Below are 10,567 nucleotides of genomic sequence, written 5' to 3'. Positions count from 1 at the left end.
TTATTTATTGGGATTCAAAAATGAGTCTCTGCCCTTGCTCACAAACTAAGATAATCCCAATCTAATGTAGCAAATGTTTATACAGATTAAATGAAGTACCATAAGATGTAGAAAAGAATGTCTGGGGGACTGTGGAAAAAACATAATTCTAAATGGTACCATCTCATAGGTCCCTACTAAATGTCAAGGATCATTTCTAATCCTCCCAGTAACTCTTCAAGGCAGGTAATATTCCCATTTTACAACTGAAACAATCTCAAAAACCTTAAGGAACTTGCTCAAGGTTAAGAGGCAGAGAAAACCTGGCTGATTCCCAACCCCTTGATTTTTCTACCATATCATGCTATTTTCAAAGGGAAATAACATGTAAGTAATTGCTTTCTGGAGGTACCAATAGATGAGCTTGATCTTGAAAAATAAAAAAGAGAATTTACTAATGGTCAAGGGAGGAACTAAACTGAAAAAAGAAGGAAAAATGGGTACAAAAACATTAAAACCAGAATGATCATTGCACATTTAGAGAAGAGTTTATTGTTCTAAACAAGTAGAATACAGAAGGGTGGGGCAGAGATACATTGGACAGAGAGTAGATAGTCATTTCTCAAAGAGTTTTGCTCCCTTTTTGAATTTCGCCCTCATATTTCACCTTCAATGCCAGAAGAATTATCCTGCTAAAATAGAATGATGTCAGTCACCTATGTATAAGCATTTAAGGTTTCTCTTTTTTTCTCCAGCTTAAGGTCCATATTTCTTAGCACTGATGGCACATGCGCCTTGTTTTTCTAATCTTTGAAATGGGTATGTTTTGAATATCTATTTCCTCAGTTACTATAAGGAGATTTTATACACACACACATACAGTCTCAGCCCTGTTTTTTATAACATATAAAATGGTATGTTTTTACTAAATGTTAGTGATTATTAATAATAATAATAATTATTATTGCTATTCTTTGTGCTATCATAGTATAGTGAGTCAAATCAGACATTTAGCAGAAATGTTTTGGTGAAAAAAAAGAATGTTGAAACTGAAATACAAGTACTTCAATTTTTTTTTGAAAAATTAACACATTAGAAAGTGGAGTGCAGGTGGTAAGATCTTATTGTTTTACTTTTTTCTTTATTTCCCTTTTTATGCCAGCCACAAACAATTTCCTTAGTTGGATATAATAATTAGCAAATATGACCCAACAGGCCAAAGAACCAAAACAAATTTTGCTCCATGTTAACCTTTTAGATTAACTTTGCTGAGAACATTGTGAAGCTGTCACCCTTATCTGCAATAACATTAGAAGCAGGCATTCCTGTCAGGAAAAGCACAGGTTGTACGGTAATTCACTGTGGTTACCTGTTGTGCAAAGTTTAAAGGAGTGATGAAATTGAAATGGCATTACTTCAAGGTTTTTTTCTGACTGGAAATTCTCAGCAGGTAATGTCTACAAACCAGGAACTTATAGTCACAACTTTGATCAATGAAACAAAATCACTGAAAGAATATTTTGGCCCATGGAAATTCGTTTTCTACATTTTGTGCATCAAGGGCTTAATTTCACACGGTTACTCATGTATATAAGAAAATTTTTTTCACAAGATAACTAATTATATGTGATGTATTATAGTATTTTCCTTTTTTTATTCTATCCTATTGTATTCGATTCTGTTATATAATAAAATAATAGTTATAACCCACAAAATTGCTTTTATGATCTACTAATGCATCACAACTTGTAGTCTAAAAGCATTGCTCTAGTGTCTCATGACAGAGCCAAGCTTTGACAGTCCATGATAGAGTCTATGTCCTTATTAGTGCCTTTCAAGGTACTTGGAGAGTACGGATCAATCCAAGAAGAAGATATAAAAATTGTAAATATTTATGCACCCAACATAGGAGCACCTCAGTACATAAGGCAAATGCTAACAGCCATAAAAGGGGAAATTGACAGTAACACAATCATAGTAGGGGACGTTAACACCCCACTTTCACCAATGCACACATCATCCAAAAGGAAAATAAATAAGGAAACACAAGCTTTAAATGATACGTTAAACAAGATGAACTTAATTGATATTTATAGGACATTCCATCCAAAAACAACAGAATACACTTTCTTTTCGAGTGCTCATGGAACGTTTTCCAAGATAGACCATATCTTGGGTCACAAATCAAGCCTTGGTAAAGTTAGGAAAATTGAAATCATATCAAGTGTCTTTTCTGACCACAATGCTATGAGACTAGGTATCAATTACAGGAAAAAATCTGTAAAAAATACAAACACATGGAAGCTAAACAATACAGTTCTAAATAACCAAGAGATCACTGAAGAAATCAAAGAGGAAATAAAAAAATACCTAGAAACGAATGACAATGAATACACGATGACCCAAAACCTATGGGATGCAGCAAAAGCAGTTCTAAGAGGGAAGTTTATAGCAATACAATCCTACCTCAAGAAACAAGAAACATCTCAAATAAACAACCTAACCTTACACCTAAAGGAACTAGAGAAAGAACAAAAGATCCCAAAGTTAGCAGAAGGAAAGAAATCATAAAGATCAGATCAGGAAAAAATGAAAAAGAAATGAAGGAAACGATAGCAAAGATCAATAAAACTAAAGGCTGGTTCTTTGAGAAGATAAACAAAATTGATAAACCATTAGCCAGATTCTTCAAGAAAAAAAAGGAGAAGACTCATATCAATAGAATTAGAAATGAAAAAGGAGAAGTAACAACTGACACTGCAGAAATACAAAGGATCATGAGAGATTACTACAAACAAGTATATGGCAATAAAATGGACAAAATGGAAGAGATGGACAAATTCTTAGAAAAGCACAACTTTCTGAGACTGAACCAGGAAGAAATAGAAAATATGAACCAATCACAAGCACTGAAATTGAGACTGTGATTCAAAATCTTCCAACAAACAAAAGCCCAGGACCAGATGGCTTCACAGGCAAATTCTATCAAACATTTAGAGAAGAGCTAACACCTATACTTCTCAAACTCTTCCAAAATATAGCAGAGGGAGGAACACTCCAAAACTCATTCTATGAGGCCACCATCACCCTGATACCAAAACCAGACAAAGGTGTCACAAAAAGAAAACTACAGGCCAATATCATTGATGAACATAGATGCAAAAATCCTCAACCAAATACCAGCAAAAATAATAGAACAGCACATTAAAAAGGATCATATACCATGATCAAGTGGGGTTTATCACAGGAATGCAAGGATTCTTCAATATATGCAAATCAGTCAAGGTGATACATTATATTAACAAATTGAAGGAGAAAACCATATGGTCATCTCAATAGAAGCAGAAAACGCTTTCAAAAAAATTCAACACCCATTTATGATAAAAACTCTCCAGAAAGTAGGCATAGAAGGAACTTACCTCAACATAATAAAGGCCATATAGGACAAATCCACAGCCAACATGGTTCTCAATGGTGAAAAACTGAAAACATTTCCTCTAAGATCAGGAACAAGACAAAGTTGTCTACTCTCACCACTATTACTCAACATAGTTTTGGAAGTTTTAGCCACAGCAATTAGAGAAGAAAAAGAAACAAAAGGAATCCAAATTGGAAAAGAAGAAGTAAAGTTGTCACTGTTTGACATGATACTATACATAGAGAATCCTAAAGATGCTACCAGAAAACTACTAGATCTAATCAATGAATCTGATAAAGTAGCAGGATACAAAAGTAATGCACAGAAATCTCTTGCATTCCCATACACTAATGATGAAAAATCTGAACGAGAAATTAAGGAAACAGTCGCATTTACCACTGCAACAAAAAGAAAAAAATACCTAGGAATAAACCTACTTAAGGAGACACAAAACCTGTATGCAGAAAACTATAAGACAGTGATGAAACAAATTAAAGATGATACAAACAGATGGAGAGATATACCATGTTCTTGGATTGGAAGAATCAACATTGTGAAAAGGACTCTACTACCCAAAGCAATCTATAGATTCAATGCAATCCCTATCAAACTACCAATGGCATTTTTCACAGAACTAGAACAAAAAATTTCACAATTTGTATGGAAACACAAAAGATCCCGAAAAGCCAAAGCAATCTTAAGAAAGAAAAACGGAGCTGAAGGAATCAGGCTCCCTGACTTCAGGCTATACTACAAAGCTACAGTAATCAAGACAGTATGGTACTGGCACAAAAACAAATATAGATCAATGAAACAGGATAGAGAACGCAGAGATAAACCCACACATATATGGTCACCTTATCTTTGATAAAGGAGACAAGAATATACAGTGGAGAAAAGACAGCCTCTTCAATAAGTGGTGCTGGGAAAACTGGACAGCTACATGTAAAAGAAGGAAATTAGAACACTCCCTCACACCATACACAAAAATAAACTCAAAGTTGATTAAAGACCTAAGTTGAAGGCCAGACACTATATAAAACTCTTAGAGGAAAACACAGTCAGAACACTCTATGACATAAGTCACAGCAAGATCCTTTTTGACCTACCTCTTACAGAAATGGAAATGAAAACAAAAATAAACAAATGGGACCTAATGAAACTTAAAAGCTTTTGCACAGCAAAGGAAAACATAAACAGGACGAAAAGACAACTCTCAGAATGGGACAAAATATTTTCAAATGAAGCAACTGACAAAGGATTAATCTCCAAAATTTACAAGCAGCTCATGCAGCTCAATATCAAAAAAACAAACAACTCAATCCAAAAATGGGCAGAAGACCTAAATAGACATTTCTCCAAAGAAGATATACAGATTGCCAACAAACCCATGAAATGATGCTCAACATCACTAATTATTAGAGAAATGCAAATCAAAACTGCAATGAGGTGTCACCTCACACCAGTCAGAATGGCCATCATCAAAAAGTCTACAAACAATAAATGCTGGAGAGGGTGTGGAGAAAAGGGAACCCTCTTGCACTGTTGGTGGGGATGTAAATTGATACAGCCACTATGGAGAACAGTATGGAGGTTCCTTAAAAAACTAAAAATAAAACGACCATATTACCCAGCAATCCCACTACTGGGCATATACCCTGAGAAAAGCATAATTCAAAAAGTGTCATGTACCACAATGTTCTTTGCAACTCTGTTTACAATAGCCAGGACATGGAATCAACCTACGTGTCCATCAACAGATGAATGGATAAAGAAGATGTGGCACATATATACAATGGAATATTACTCAGCCATAAAAAGAAATGAAATTGAGTTATTTGTACTGAGGTGGATGGACCTGGAGTCTGTCCTACAGAGTGAAGTAAGTGAGAAAGAGAAAAACAAATACCTATGCTAACAGATATACATGGAGCCAAAAAAAAAAAAAAAAAAGGTTCTGAAGAACCTAGGGGCAGGACAGGAATAAAGTCGCAGACGTAGAAAATGGGCTTGAGGACACGGGGAGAGGGAGGGGTAAACTGGGACGAAGTGAGGAGTGGCATGGACATATATACACTACCAAATGTAAAATAGATAGCTAGTGGGAAGCAGCCACATAGCACAGGGAGATCAGCTCTGTGCTTTGTGACCACCTGGAGGGGTGGGATAGGGAGGGTGGGAGGGAGACGCAAGAGGGAGGAGATATGGGGAAATATGTATATGTATAGTTGATTCACTTTGTTATAAAGCAGAAAGTAACACACCATTGTAAAGCAATTATGCTCCAATAAAGATGTTAAAGAAAAAAAAACATAAAATAGTGGTCAAAAATGGAAAAAAATTAAAAGATCAACTACCTTTGCACTTTCAGAAACTGTTGTTCCAAATCCTCACAATTTCCCTCAAACACCCAGCTCTGTTGTTAGCCCTGATCACTCAGCCTGCTCTGTCCTCCTACTTTACTGTGATGACATCTAAACTCATCTCCCTTCATCCTCAAAATCTCTGTATCTTCCCCTTTTTCTCCTTTTACTTTGTTGATATTGAGAAATAATTACCCCAGCCTGATCGCATTTGCTAAATTTAAGCAATCAATAAAACTGATCGCTTAACCTCAACTATGGAAGTAGAAATTCATGCATGACTTATTTTCCGTTTGCTTTTAAAAGCTATTCTTAATTTTTGTCATTTTATTATTTTCCTTTATTTAACAATATTTTATATAGAATTTACTTTCAAGCACATTTTGCAAATGTGAACTTACTTGATTTTCATAATAATCATATGAGAACTGTTTTCAGGACTTTGAAAGAAGTAAAAATGTTTAGGTTGGCTATAAGCTGGTGGAATGCAGAATGGATAAAAATGAAGCAGATACCATGAGAAAAGCTGTAACAAGAGATCTCATGGTACAGGAAAAACAGAGAATAAGATCTATTCCTGATTTTCTATTTATCCATTCCAGCCTCAAGTAATAAGTGTGGCTATTTCCTGCCCTGGCCATGTATTGTCTTCTTTCCTGGGCTTCTGCAAGTACCAAATAAATGCTAATACCATTGCCATCCCCTCACACAGAGCTTTTATTTTGCTTATTTTTTTTTTATAAGGCTTCAGTTACTTGTGACATATGTTCTGTGTGCCTCTTTAAAAACAATGCATGTACAAATGGACAGAGTCAAGAAGACTAAAATCAAAAATAAAAGTATTTCTGATGAAAAAAATATGTGGAATGCAGTAAAAAAATCATTGGAAAATATACTATTGACAACATTTAAAAATCAAGTTTTTGATTCTTTATTCATAATTCTTCTGGCTAAAACCCATATTGTGACACCACGTGTGTGATACTTTTATTTGTGATTTATACACTCATCTATTGACTTCCTAAATTTTGCTTCCATAAAACCATAGTCATCATGATTTTATTCTCCAAAAACATCTTATAACGTAAACTATGTATTTCCATGGAGAAGTTTCCCTTTTCTCTGTGCTGAGTTCCCTTTTCTAAAGTTGTCATAGCACTGTTTCTTCATGTTACGTTATCTGAACATGGTAGCATTTATTTAACCAGGACTACTTCCATAAACATTTAGGAAACAATTTTAAGAAAATAAAGATGAAAACCTAATTTGAAGAAATTTTTTAAAATCTTTAAAAAATTGCCCAAAGCCAATATTTTTGAAGGGTACTTAGTGTAACTTGAAATCATTTTAAATTGTTGCAAATTGCTCAAATCATCCAAATCTTTACTATAAATATAACAACAACTGAAGTTACCTAACATGCAGAGGGGAGTATATTGGATAGATATTAATGAATGTCAAGTTAAGAGTTTGGAGTCTATCCAAGTTTGCATCTCTTATAAATCCTGTCCTAGCACCTTATAGACAGTAGGTGTTAATAAAGGTCTACTGAATTGAATATCAACTATCTCCTCATTTTCTGTCTTATCCTGAACCTTTTATTTACTCTGACCTTCCCACACACCACTTAGTACTTGGTGAATTTGTGCACATAGGTCATGGAAACACCTTGAGATGGATTTAAGAGCATTCTAATGGAGGTAACATATGAACTGGTTTCTGAACAACAGATAGGGGCTACACACAGCCTTCAGTGACCAGGTCTTGCCTCCATCTCTCCCCCCTCTCCCTGCCTCACAGGTTTAGCTCCAGATACATGAATTGCTGGCTGCTCCCAGTAGACATGATACTCATTCTAGCCTTGATGGCTTTGTTCATCTGGTCATCTCTTTCTGGAATGTATCCTCTATCCTTTGATCTCCCAGTTCACCTGGGAAAAATTCATCCATCCTTTAAGACTCAACTCAAGAGGCACCTTCCCTCCAGAGAAGGTTCTCTGAAGTTCTTCTCTGAGAGTTTGGCCCACCCCCTTCAGAAAAAAGGTCAGGTATCCCACCGCTATGCTCCTATCATATCCTGGGCATACTCTTCATGGGATTTACCAGGCTGCTTCATAATCTTCTGTATGTATGTCTGCTTCTCCTGTTAGACTGAAAGTTTTGTGATAATGGAATGAATCTTAAACTTTTTGTAGTCCTTGAACATAGCGTGTTTCCAAACTCATAAGTGCTAACTTTAAAATGAATAGATGGAGAAAAGAAGGGAAGGAAGGATTTAAATAGTGAAGAAATCAGTCTGTTAGAAAGATAACTTTAGAAGCAATATGAAAGACGGAGGTATTTTTCAGAACTCTTTCACTGCGAGTGATGGAATTACAACTCAAACTGGCTGAACAAGAGAAGAGAATCTATTGCTATATAACAGTGAAAGTCAAAGGATTAGATAGGACAATGCTAGACTTAGGTGCTCAAGCATCTTCAAAAATCTTGTCTGTGCAGGCCAGGTCTGTGTTTTCCTCTGTGGCAGTCTACTCTCAGGCAAGCTTTCCCCAAGTCATGGCAAGACCTTGGGTTTCCATTTTACCAGTTTAGCAATCCCAGCAAGAAACAAGAGCATCTCAGTTCCCTCTGTTCCTGCACAAGTGGCATTGTCTCATTGGTCAATCTTAACTCATTGGCTCCATTGTGAACCCATATTGGCTTGGGCAAGGGCATAGGTAGGAAGCAGGGAACAACACTGCCGTAGGGTCACAAGCTCCCCGTCTTCAGCTCAGAATTGAAGTCACCACACCTTAATCACATGGACTGACAAGGGCAGAGGTGAGGATTTCCAAAGGAAAACGAGGGCTCTGTTTTAAGAAGAAGGAAGGGGAATTCCCTGGCAGTCCAGTGATTAGGACTACGCTTTCACTCCCTAGGGTGCCGGTTGGACCTTTGGTCAGTGAACTAAGATACACACTGCTCCGGAGTGGCCAAAAAAAAGGAAGGTCGGTGCCAGGAAGGAGACAGATAGAAATAGCAGTTGTAGTAGAGCTTGGAAGGGGAGGTTAACAATGATGTTCAACTAAGTGCTCTTAGAGGGATGGGAAATCTTGGGATCTATCAATAGTAGCATGTTCAGTCATCTTCATTTTCTCCCTTCAGTGTAGAACCAGAAACGTTATACACAAACTATAGCTGTTAGGAAATGGGAGGGGTGGTAGTGTCAATGGCAAAGCTCTCAAGGCAAGCTAGGATAAAGCAGAGCCACACCACTCATTCTTGCTGGCCAATTAGCAAGGTCAGTTTTCAGCATGGAACAACGACCCCAGATTTTGCAGGCATAGTACATTGTATTAGTCAAATCTCAAGGATACAATAAAAATTACAGGGTAGAATGGAATTTAGGAAGCTGAGCTCCTATCTTAGAGATGACTTCATTGAGTTAGTGACTGCATTGGTTTATAGCTTGTGCCTATAAAAGAGGCATTCGGGACATGTTAACACAAGAAGAAATTTGCTTATCATGATAGACTTCATAACACTGGGGCTCTTAAAATTTTCTGAAACTTACTATGGGGCTGTCATGAATTAAATAATGGAAAGAGGTACATTATAAAAGAAAAAAAAGTCTTTCTTATTCCTTCCTGAAAGCAAATGATTTTAATTTAACAAGTTCTAGGAGTCACATTATAGATAATTCTACAGATAGTGAGTTGAAGTATCTCATCATTTTGGCTGCTACTGTAAATAAGCTGAAATTCTACTCTTCCTGGGTGTTTACTCACGTCTTTGGGTTGGGTCTGGGAATCATTACAGCTAATACTTTTCATTGTTTGAGGAGCTAGCTATTAATGCCCAAGGCAGAGAGTCATTTCTTAAATATTTTCCCGTAAATGAATTGGGAAGAATTTTACTCTTATTCCTATTTTATGTGGGAAGTAATTGAAAGCAAAATTTCAAACAATGGATTTTAAAAATCTATTCCAAGATTCCCAAAGAATACAGATGCATCCCTCTTACAAAATTTCTAATGCTGAAAAATTTTAAAGATAAATTAACAGATGTTTCTTTGAAAAAAAAAATATTTTTTCTGCTTACATAAGGATTCATCATAGACCACTGCTGTTCATGTAAGTATCTTAATCAGGTCGGGTGCTATAACAAAATATCATACACTAGGTGACTGAAATAACAAGCACTTATTTCTCACAGTTCTGGAGGCTGGGAAACAAGATCAAAGTGTCTGCAGATTCAGTATCTGGTGAGAACCCTCTTCCTGGTTTGCACATAGTGATAGTTGCCTTCTTGCTGTAGCCTCACATTGCAGAGAGAAAGAGACGATAAGCTCTCCAGGTGTCTTTTCTTATAAAGGCACTAATCCCATCATAAGAACCCCACCCTGATGGCCTCATATAAACTGAATTACCTCCCAAAGGCTCCAACTTCTTGTACCATCACAATGAAATATAGTGCTTCAGCATATGAATTTTGGAGGACCCAAACATCTAGTCTATAACATTAAGGTTGTAAAACACTTCTATTTTGTTTATTTAATAAATATTTATACAGCATTTAGTATGTGCTACTCTTCTACAAACGTTAACACATTTAATACTCATAACAACTCTGTGAGGCAGGCACTATCATTAGCTCTCTTAAACAGAGGGAAAGCGAGAGCAGAGAGAGATTAAATAATTCCCCGTGGTCCCATGGCCATGTGGCAAGTAAGTGTGCAGCTGAGACTTCAGCCCTGACTGCCTGACAAACTCTCAGCTCTTCCTGAGGCAGACCCACTCCCTCAGCTCCCCAGTCCTTCTCACAGCAAC

The sequence above is a fragment of the Delphinus delphis genome, chromosome 5 (assembly GCF_949987515.2).
Source record: "Delphinus delphis chromosome 5, mDelDel1.2, whole genome shotgun sequence".
NCBI lineage: Eukaryota > Metazoa > Chordata > Mammalia > Artiodactyla > Delphinidae > Delphinus > Delphinus delphis.
The sequence above is the reverse complement of the archived record's forward strand: the minus strand, read 5'-3'. Positions refer to the sequence as shown.